The following is a 10694-nucleotide window of genomic DNA, read 5'->3' as shown; positions in this document are numbered from 1 at the left end:
CCATCTCTACCCTCAAAATTAAGTCTTTTGCTATTTTAAAATATATGAAATTTCTACAAAATTTCAGATGTGCCACATACAATTTTAGTTAGTTATTTTGATTAATAATACAAATAGAATTAATTAATTAAAATCGCGAGTAATGAAAAGGTTTTAAACTTCAGTAATAGCAAGACCCAGGGTTTTGTGTATTACTTATAATTATTCAAATTCGATTAACTTCAAACTATTAGATTGGAAATGAAAAAAAAAAAAATATATATATATATATATATATATAAAAACTTTTACAAAACTTTTTGGTTACCGTAAAGAGTGACAGATAGCAATGCTGACGGTAAATGATGAGTGGCCAATATGTACGAAACTCACGTCAGCAGTTTTCTCGCCATTCTATGAACGAACACAAAGATCCAACTGTAACGTCTCATTGCTGTGGGAATATTGATTTTCTACAAATAATACTTGTCAAAGAACTAGCAGGTGAGATATTTGCATAGATCTACTTGTCAGATAAAGCTTAAATGTTATTTTTTTTCTATTTTTTTGTAGTTCACCAACCCAACTATAGAATTTTTACTCTATTATATATTCCATGTATAATATACAGTATGTATATAGTACTTCTTCTACAAGTTTAGCTGTAATTGGAACTAAGGTGTTCTTTTCGTGTTCTTATAATAACTCAGTATTTTCAATCTTTTCTGACCTTTTTTTTTCATTTTTCACACAAAACTTGTTTTCATTTCTTACAATAGCCTTGTCGTCAGCTGGAGTACTGTTGTAATCTATACTGGTAGGACCTGTAACATTACCTGTTGGTAATAACAGTGTGTTTTACCATTCTTGGAGTAGGGATGGGGAAACCGAGCAATCTGACACCGACTGTCTCATCGATCGTGTCATGTCGCCCGTCTGACTGTAAATCTAGCTTGGTACGATACGGTACGGAACAGTAAACATCGCTTGATTTTACGGCGATTGCACGTGACACCTGACTTATACCAACGCTTCAAAACATACTCGTGTTACTTCGGCAACCTTTCTCGTAATTTATAAGGATTCTTTAATGTTAAATTTTGCTATTAGACTAATGAGAAAGAAGTCCAATGATACCCGGATCATTTTTCTATATTCGTGTAGGGTTGCGTATAATTATCAAAGTTGATGACATGCGTGACGATTTTCCCCCTCCTCTCTCCACCTGTTTTCTTGTCAATAATTGTAAGTGGGAGTATAAAAATCGTTCATCTCTCGTATAAAACTAGTAAAATGTGAGTTGAACACGACATTAAAACCGCTTCATTGTGTGATTTCAATAGATATCGATTCCAATCTTTTGAATAAAGTATCGCAAACAACCGAATTTTAGGAAGCACTAAAAGCGTGTTTTATTTAAAAAACGAGTATAGTGCAGCCATTCTCACAGGGTATATCCACGTTGCATGAGTCGTGAAAATTTAAAGGCATGGTTTTTCTTTCTTTAACTTCTACCTACGCTTTATTTTATTATCTTTTCCTCTTTCCAAACCATGATTCTAGTGTTTACTGAAGATTCCAGAAAAAATTACTACAATTTTAAGCTCCCGAAATCCTAATTTTTCTCATATTCATTCATTAGCACCAATCGAGAAAATGATAAAGTTTTCTGCTCTTTTGATACACTTATAATTATTAATAACTATAAAATACTTTACCATAATTTCATAATTTATTAATTTTGGTAAAAACCCAATTATATAGTAGGCATCAATATTCTAATCCCGTAATATGCAACATGACTAATGAGTGGAGCCTATCAAGTAAACCTTCATCAATTATATAGGGTGAGTTTGCCCATGCAAAATTTACTAACTCATTACCTATGGTGCAGGACATAACTCGAGTCCTGGAAACTAAATATAGGTGATGTCAAGAGAGAGAAAAGGGATAGAAACTGTAAGATATCGACTACGTAGTAACTTTGCTGGCATCAATCTGGAACCAGCAGTAATTCTCAATGAAATATGAAGCATTGTGTTGCCTGAGCTGTGAACATTAATCGCTACTCTGCAGGAGAGGAAGTCTTCCTGTCTATCGTGGACATTTACCCTCGGGTAACAAACGATCGGAGGCTAATGAGAAACTAAGTCATAGTCTGTGTTGAAATATGATACCATCTGTCCTCTTCTCTCTCTCTCTCTCTCTCTCTCTCTCTCATCCCATTTTTGACAGCACCCGGTTTGACTCGATTCTCGAAAAATTAACGAAAAATTCAAAATTTGAATTTAATTGATCATCAAAAATGTATGAGTACTTAATGAATCCTAATAGCAAACGAACGTGTTGAATTATTATTTTTTCGGGGAATGTTTATGGAGTCGAATCAATATTAATTTGCTAAAATATTACTCTGGAGTCTAGCTACAACGAAAATTATTCGGATTATTCTGTTATTAATCATTTAAAGCAATTTTAAAGGCGATTGGTTAGTTTGAATTTAAACCCGAATCTAATTGGTTGAGATAAAATTAATTATTAATTTTTTCTCTCTTTGTGGGCGTTTTTGTAAACAATTAACGTAATATGATCAAGTTAATCAGATTAACATTTAAGCTTTTCACGAGTTTAATCTTATTTTTTGTATTATTATTTTTTTAAATCTTTGCAGATATTTGTAGCAAAATTTATTAAATAACTTTAACAAAATTAAAGAACATAAGCAAAACTTGATCAATTAGTAAAAAATTGATCAATTGCTCATTGTTTATGATTATTTGTTAGAGATAATTATAATTATAATATCGTTTAATTGGTTTAAACACAGGTTCATTCATTTTTTCCCCTTTAATGTTGATTTATAATAGCTTATAAACAATCCCCTTCTTAATAAGATAAAAGAAAAAAATTAATTTTAGTTATCTTTAATCGTATTCTCTTTAATATCATACAATTAAGTTAACCTTAACGTTTAAAAATCATAAACAAGAAATGTCTCATATTACAATAATTATTACAAAAAAAAACAAAAAAAAGCGAATATCCTTTATATCTGTTCATAAAGTGTATGTATTTTTCTTCTATAATTATACATAAACTGCCTTCTTTATAAATGTAATTATGTCAGTTTATATTTTTCCTAATTAAAATTTTCCTTCTGGTTTGTAATTTATAAAATTATCGTGAATCGCTTTTATCGAACGAAATGAAATTTGCAGCAGTTTAGCGCTTCACATAATCTATAAATTATACAGTTGTATTCAAACAAATCTCTTTTGCTTTCTGCTGACCATAAATTGGTTCGGTTAAATTGTGGTAAGTCGAGGACAACTTCACTGGATCTTTCTAGTTTTTACTTTTATTATTATTATTATTATTTCCTTTTTTCTTTCTTTCTCTGATTTTTGTTACAGTTTTCTCTCCCCACTTTTTTTTTTAATATTTAAATCTCTTACTCGTCTCCTCGACTGGCAATTCGCCATCTACTGATTTTAACCAGCACTTTTGGATAATGATAATCGATGTTGCAACGTTTGGTAAGGACAACATATTTATAACAGTGTTTTTTTTCAATTTTTAATGAATTTTCTTTGTTTTTCTTAAACGTATTTATTTATATATATTTTATTCTCCTCACTTCAAATGATATTAAATTATTCGTTTTGTATGTAAGGATTTGATGAGAAATCAATTCCGTAAAGTATATACAAGTTTAATTGTTTAGCTCTCTGTTTTTTTCCCTAATTTTCAATTAAAAGACTAATAAGATTATCTTATTTAAATTGAACAACAATTGAGATTTTGTACAGGAGAGTTAATAATTATTCGTATAATTTGAATTTTATATATAATATATATTTTTTTTAAAATGCGATAGAACAGTTTCATTAAAGTAAGTATAAATCTTTATAAAAACAGACTAGAAGTTTTTAAATATTTTTTTTTTTTACTGTTGAACCATAAGCAAACATATCTTCAAAGACGAAAGAAGGAAAACAAAATTAAATAGAAAGTTTTTATAAATGTAATTACGTCGTCCTCTGTAATTTTCATAAGATATCAAGCGTAATAGAATCTAAGAAAAATTGACCGAGATATAGTTGTTTTAACGAAGATTGGTCGAGAAAATAAAATTGACAGGAGTAGGCGTACATCTACTCCACCCACTTTTAATACCGCAGCCAATTATCGTTAAAAACCTTTCATACAGTGTATCTAAAAATATAATGCAGAGAACGACTTATCTTAAAGAAAGTTTGTTTATCTAATTTTGTTTGTCTTCTATCTTTCGATATTATTTTATTTATTTAATGTAGTTTTCCTACACATTAAATATGTGTGTTGCTATTATTACTGATGTATATTAGTTTATAACGAAATTGTTTCAGCTGGAAAATTTTTGAATATAAAGTAGAATTTTTCTATATTTTTTATTACATATCATAGCCATGTAAGTTTGATAGTATGCTTTTATGCAGATTAATAATCTTCCAGAACAATGAGAAAGTGTAGCCTATCATTAATAATTTATTTAAAATCATATTTTTTATGCATCAATTTTTAAACTTATACTAGAAAGTAACGACTGAACATCAAAATGTTAGTTTCTTAACACCATAAGCTTCGGGACAGGAATATATTTTATCGGAATAGAAAATTTAAAAGTCGAATTTAAATGCCGTTTAGGATTTTAAAATTCATAGTTTACACTTTTTACCTGCGTATCTAGCAGTAACACATCTCTGATCCAAGCAAACTTGTTTTACAAAGAATCGAAAGGCAAATTCCAAGAATATATAATGATACAGGCCTATACGGTATCCTGTTTTGTCTACTGTAAAGATCTTTTGTCAGTGTTATACTTGACACATACAACAGTATGACGTTCATCCATCAAACAGTTTGATCCTTAGAGAAATTGCGAAAACGAATATTTAAGAGTAAGATGTCATCTTTAAATAAAAAGAGAAAGGATAGATCAAGCACAAAATCTAGCTATGAAAAATAGAAAGTTTTTTTGGATGAAAAATTCCTAAGTTTTAAATGAAATGGATTTTAAGAGTGAGTTCAGTAAGTGATGATAAGGGTCGAAACAGTAGAAGGCAAAAGTGTATTTTTAACTTCTTTTCTCTTATGGGCGTGACACAAAGCGATGTATTCTGAAACTGAAATATTTCTCCCTAGGTAAATGAACGATCTGTTGGAAACACAAAACTTTGGCACGCATTGAATCCCTCCATTTTGATAAATTGGTCTCTACTGGTTTGACACGAAGGCTTACCTGTCGTCTTAGCCAATTGTTTTCTTACAGAAGTCCGATAGTAAATCGTTTTATGCTTGATGTTAATATATTGTTGGCCATTTAATCATTATTAACCAAAATATGACAGCAGTTTTCTTGTTCGTCCGCATATTTTACCTATACTTCATCTCTTAATTATGATTTAAATGGATTACGAAGGGAGGAAAAAGTGAACAAGAATTAAGATTAAAAAGTAGTTTTGTAATTATTTTTATGCTTGTATTTAATAACATGTTGCTCTGAGTAATAAATTTTACTCATTTTTATTCATAAAAATTGTAAGCCCTAAACAAAAACATTAATTAGAATTAAAATATAACATTTTATTATTAATCTTCGTTAGTAATGTTATAAAAATAAAATATTTTATAAATTTTCCTTCAAAAATATTATATTAATATTATAAAATTATACGTTTATGTTAATTAGTACTTAAATATTTTTAATTTAGTTTGTTAAATTGAAATAACATAAATTAAAATAATTGAAATTACTTTAAAAAAAATTAAACTATTGACTCGTCTAAATTTAGATTTGGATTTATTTTAACGTTAAAAACGAAGTAAAATAAATATTTTAAATACAGCAATAACACCGGGATGAGCAAATATATTCTTAATTACTATCAGGCATATTGTTGTCTATTAATGTTTACAATACAAACAGAACTAACTTCACCATCAATTCAGATGTCTGTGACATACAAACGGAAATCTCGTTTATCAAACAATTGTGAGAATTAACAGATAAACAGCAACATATACTTGTAGAGTTACCATAAAGCGTATAAATAATCGGTTCATATACGAATTTCTTCATGTTTTATATAAAATATATTCGACTCGACTCCTTTTCTTTTGATTTTCTTCTTAATATTAAAATTATTAATTTTTTTCCTCTCTGTAAAGTATTTTAATTTAATTTAGCATGTTTTGATTCATTTGACAGATTTATTGATATATTTTTATGGTTCATTATGGTTGCTTATCGCGTAGAAACTCGTTACTTTACTTTATGAGGTGTGATGTTTGTTAATTTTTCAGGAAGAATTAACATGGAACATCTAGAATTTTACAATTTGTCGAATAGTTTTTCTTTAAATTTTAAACGTTAAAAAAAATTTTAATAAATTTTACACGTTAATCTAAAATTTTCTTTCATTAAAAAATGATAAAAAAATTGTTTAAATTATTGATAATTTTATATGAGTCATTAATATTAAAGAAAAAAAAATTTTTTTCAAAGTTTTGTCATAAATAATGGCGAAAGAATGGAAAAAAATACCATTTATATTTAATTTTAACATTTATTGTCTTGGAAATATAAAAAAAAATATCGGATTTAATTATCTGTAATTTTCTGTATTGTGATTGGCTGTAGGCGTGGTTTGAGAAAACTAGTGACATTCAATTCTCCAATTACGTTACTGAAAATTTTAAATTCGATTTATATCGTCGTTAATTGGATTATACATGTTTTGAAATTTTTTTTCAACGGTTTATTATTAAATTATTGTAATTTTTACAATTATATAATCTGCATATTTGTAATTAAAAATATTTTTATTTGGCAATTTTAATTTAAATAAATATACTGTACAGTATAAGAAGGAATAATTAGAAAATTATATATATATATATAATTTTTTAAACATAAAAAAACGATATTTAAACAAAAAATACTGTTGTGATACTTCTGTAAATTCTTTAACTGATAAAATCCTATAAAATATTCAAAAAATTATTTAAAATATTAATAAATTCTGAAATTATACAATGAAAAAAAATATATATAATAATAATTTTAAAAATAACAAGACAAAACACATTTTTTAAAATGTTTAAATTACAAGGCATTAATTTAAAATTTTAATAATTCAAAAGTGTTTATCATCATTAAATATCGTTAATTTAGATAATTAACATTAAGAAAAAACGGAAAGAAGTGAGTTACACGTGGGATATTTAATTGAGTTTATTTGTTAACGTTACTTTTTATTGTAGACGAACAAAACTTTTGTTTAAAAAAAAACTGAAAGAATGCTTAATTATTCAGAGAAAAAAGAATGGCAAAAATCTCTATCCTCTCAGAAACGGTTTAAAGGAGAAAAAATAAATGCATATATATATACGTTTTTTTTTTTTGGAAGAAGAAACGTCTATCTGCCACTCAAAATAGTTTAATATTATAATCTGGAATTCTTTATGCCGAAAAGGGAATCGTAAGTGGTGAAGAGATAAAGAGACAGCAGAAATATCCATACATAGTGTATGTTTGTAGTAGACATAAATGGATGGAATTCCATCAGTCGGTCCATCTAAATCAATGACTAAAGCAATATAAGATTGAAAGAGAATGCAAAATTCCGACTTTATTCTCTGTTTTTACTGCTTATGTTCATTGATGTCTGCAGTGAGCTCTCTTTGTAAATATGTTGTTTCAATGTAAATAGAATTTCCATTGACTTCTTCATAGAAAAGGATACACGGATTGAATGAGAAAGAAGTCTTTCTTTACTGTATAATTCTGATTTCTTTTATTTTATTTTCATCTTTTTCCCTCTTCCTAAGTAAATTTTTAAATATATTTTTTAATATAAATATATATATATATAACTTATAAATGATTTTTCTGTTAATTAGTATATAAACTAACTTAATTAACTATGCAGGATCATGCCTAAAATCTTTTATATCTCGATACCGATATATTCTATTGACGAATAAATCTACTAATGATGTCACTGAATAGCGAATTATGTAAAATAATTAGGGAATTTTGATGGCAATTCTTTGTTTACAACTTGTTTTCAACCGACGATTTCCACCTCAACCGATCGAAAAATCTTATTCCTGTAAAATGTCACGATATTCCAATACCTTGAAAGGAGGTTGTCAACTATAAAAAGATGGGAAACATGATATATACTATATATCTTTTCTAAAACTCCATGAAATCAATCTCTCAACTTTAATCTCTCAACTGTTATAACTAATTCCTTCAACGTTCCTGTCAATATCTTATTTAAAATTTAATCGATTTTTTATGGTGAATAAATCGATTTTTACCTTCATTTTTTTAAAATAACTTTTACCTAAAATTTACTTTTTAGATTATATAACTTACAGTAAAACCTGTGTAAATCGGAATTGCATCGTACCGAATATATAGGTCCGTTTAGGCAGGTGTCCGTTCTGAACAGGTTTTAATATAGTTATTAAATTAACATATTTTAATAGTGATAATTGGTGTAATTTTATAGGATGTATAATTTATTTGTTAAAGTAAAAGTGTAATAATTGCTGTTGTTCTTAAATTTTAAGGGTTTGTTTTATTTTATTAGAAAATTATAAATTTGAGTTATGAATTAGAACGATAAATATTGGATATAAATTAAATATATTTTATTATTTTGAAGGTAGGTTATGAAAATGTAAAATAGCATAATTTCTTCAAATGTTTACTTGTTTATATGTTTTTCCTCAATAAAAAAAAGTATGATTTTTCCAAATTTTTTATTATTCGTTCCTCAACAAATAAGAACTTTACTTGTTCACGTATTTTTCCTCGAAAAGTAAGAAGTTTAATGAGTCTACCTTACTGAAAAAATCGAAATAAAAAAATTCCAATAAGGAAATTACTTATTTATCCACCAAAGAATAGCAAAGGATTCTGTTATATCGAATAAAGCTTAGTCAACATGCTGATTGTGCTGCATCGAAAGCACTTGCCTGTTTGCTTTTCTCTAATTAACTTGGCAACTAAACTATATTTCTAAGCCAAAAATATTTATATAACTAAACGATAAATATAACAAACTACAGAATGAATTTATATAAATTTTTAAAGATTTTTTTAAAATTCATATATTAAAAAAAACCGATATCAAAAACTTCATACGAGATAAATTGGAGAGGGAGTAAGAGAGATAAATCCTTGATAAATTTTATTGATTATTTTTTTTTATTTTAACCAGAAAACTTTTATACTTTTTTATCGTTTTAAACTGCTTGGTAATTCGCATTGTATACACGTAAAGATTGCTAAATTGCTATTTCATTGTCGACGTGTAATATAAAGCAGAAGTGGAAATAACTACAATTCTCTACTTTTACAACATTCAGAAAGCATACATAAAAGTTGTAAAAAAGTGGCTTCAGCTAAAAATTACACACAGCCCCAGGCACATATATCTGATGCATTGAACAGGACCGTAAAATGGCAATAGGTCTTATACTGTAAAGGTCGAAATAGCATCAACAAATAGAAAAAGATGGGCACCTGTTTCCAAAGGAAACTATCGACAATACTTTAAAAGAATAAAAGTTTCTTTTTCTTTTTTCTTTTATATGAAAGCTTTTTAGTTAGATTAAAGGGTATATTCTTGTGTTTTCTACTACAGAAATCACATTATAAGATTCTAAAATTTCGACTAATTTGAATTGTTAGCTCTCTTTAACATTCTGTTGCCTAATTGTCGCGTAATTTCGAATCCCGTGTGCCTCATTCATTCGTCCTAAACCTTAGTTAAACATCAATTACTAAACTATACATTATATAATGAAATGTTACTACAGTAACACAAGAAATAACCTGGCTTACTCCCCTTTATAAATTATTCAAATCGTCGTTTAAGAATAACTTAAAAAATTAAATTATAAATTTTTTATTACTTTATTTTAAAAAAAATATATATATATTATACCTTTTAAATTTTATAAATAATTTATTAAGTGATTATTATTGCTGAATTTTATTGTGTGTGTGTGTGTAGTTTGTGTGTACTGTACAGTACATGTATATGCATATAAGAACGGAGCTTTCGCATGATTACTTTTTATATTTAACTTTTTTTTATTTTTTTATTTTGGTGATTACTATTCAGAAAAGGTAATCACCCCATTGCAAAATGAAAAAAAAAAAACAAAAGTCAAACACGTTAGTCATTATATGACTGGGTAAGACCGGATTGGGAGTGTACAAACATGCCTCTCTGTCTATCTTATACGTACGATAACCTAATATTTGAATATTGACGTTGCTAGACGACGTTCGTTATCATTTTTTTTTTTTGCCTTTCTATGTGCAACAGTCGCACGTAATAATCGTTTCTTTTCTAAACCCAATTCGTATACTTAATGGGGTAAGTCTTGAAGTAACATTAACTTTACTAAATATTAATATTGTAGATAAAATTATATGGAAAATCGATAGGTGTGAAGCCAGTACTAAACTGTGTATAATGTTTTTACACCTATCCACAGAGAATATTTTAGTGTAATTATAGAGAATTATAATTAGTAATTAATAATATTATGCTTCGTAATTGTTACTTGGCGCTTAATTTACAATAATAATACATTTATACTTTATAATTATAACCGTTCGATTTGACTTTAATGTAGATTAAAAT

General features: G+C 27.2%; 1 protein-coding gene across 4 annotated transcripts in view; it reads left to right on the top strand.

Moving 5' to 3' along the window:
* Nucleotides 1–10694, top strand: part of LOC111618359 (leucine-rich repeat-containing protein 24-like) — a 42753-nt gene that overhangs the window by 12855 nt on the left and 19204 nt on the right. The window contains exon 1 of one of the 4 annotated variants that reach the window (XM_023359891.1): nucleotides 290–483. The exons of 2 other annotated variants lie outside the window; for them this stretch is intronic. The gene's annotated coding sequence lies outside the window, so the exon portion shown is untranslated. Of the gene's footprint in view, nucleotides 1–289; nucleotides 484–10181; nucleotides 10425–10694 lie in introns of those variants that run through there. One more of the 4 variants, XM_023359871.1, reaches the window with a different exon arrangement.

Source organism: Centruroides sculpturatus, unplaced genomic scaffold (assembly GCF_000671375.1).
Source record: "Centruroides sculpturatus isolate CEXI.00-Female unplaced genomic scaffold, Cexi_2.0 scaffold69, whole genome shotgun sequence".
NCBI lineage: Eukaryota > Metazoa > Arthropoda > Arachnida > Scorpiones > Buthidae > Centruroides > Centruroides sculpturatus.
The sequence above is the reverse complement of the archived record's forward strand: the minus strand, read 5'-3'. Positions and strand labels throughout refer to the sequence as shown.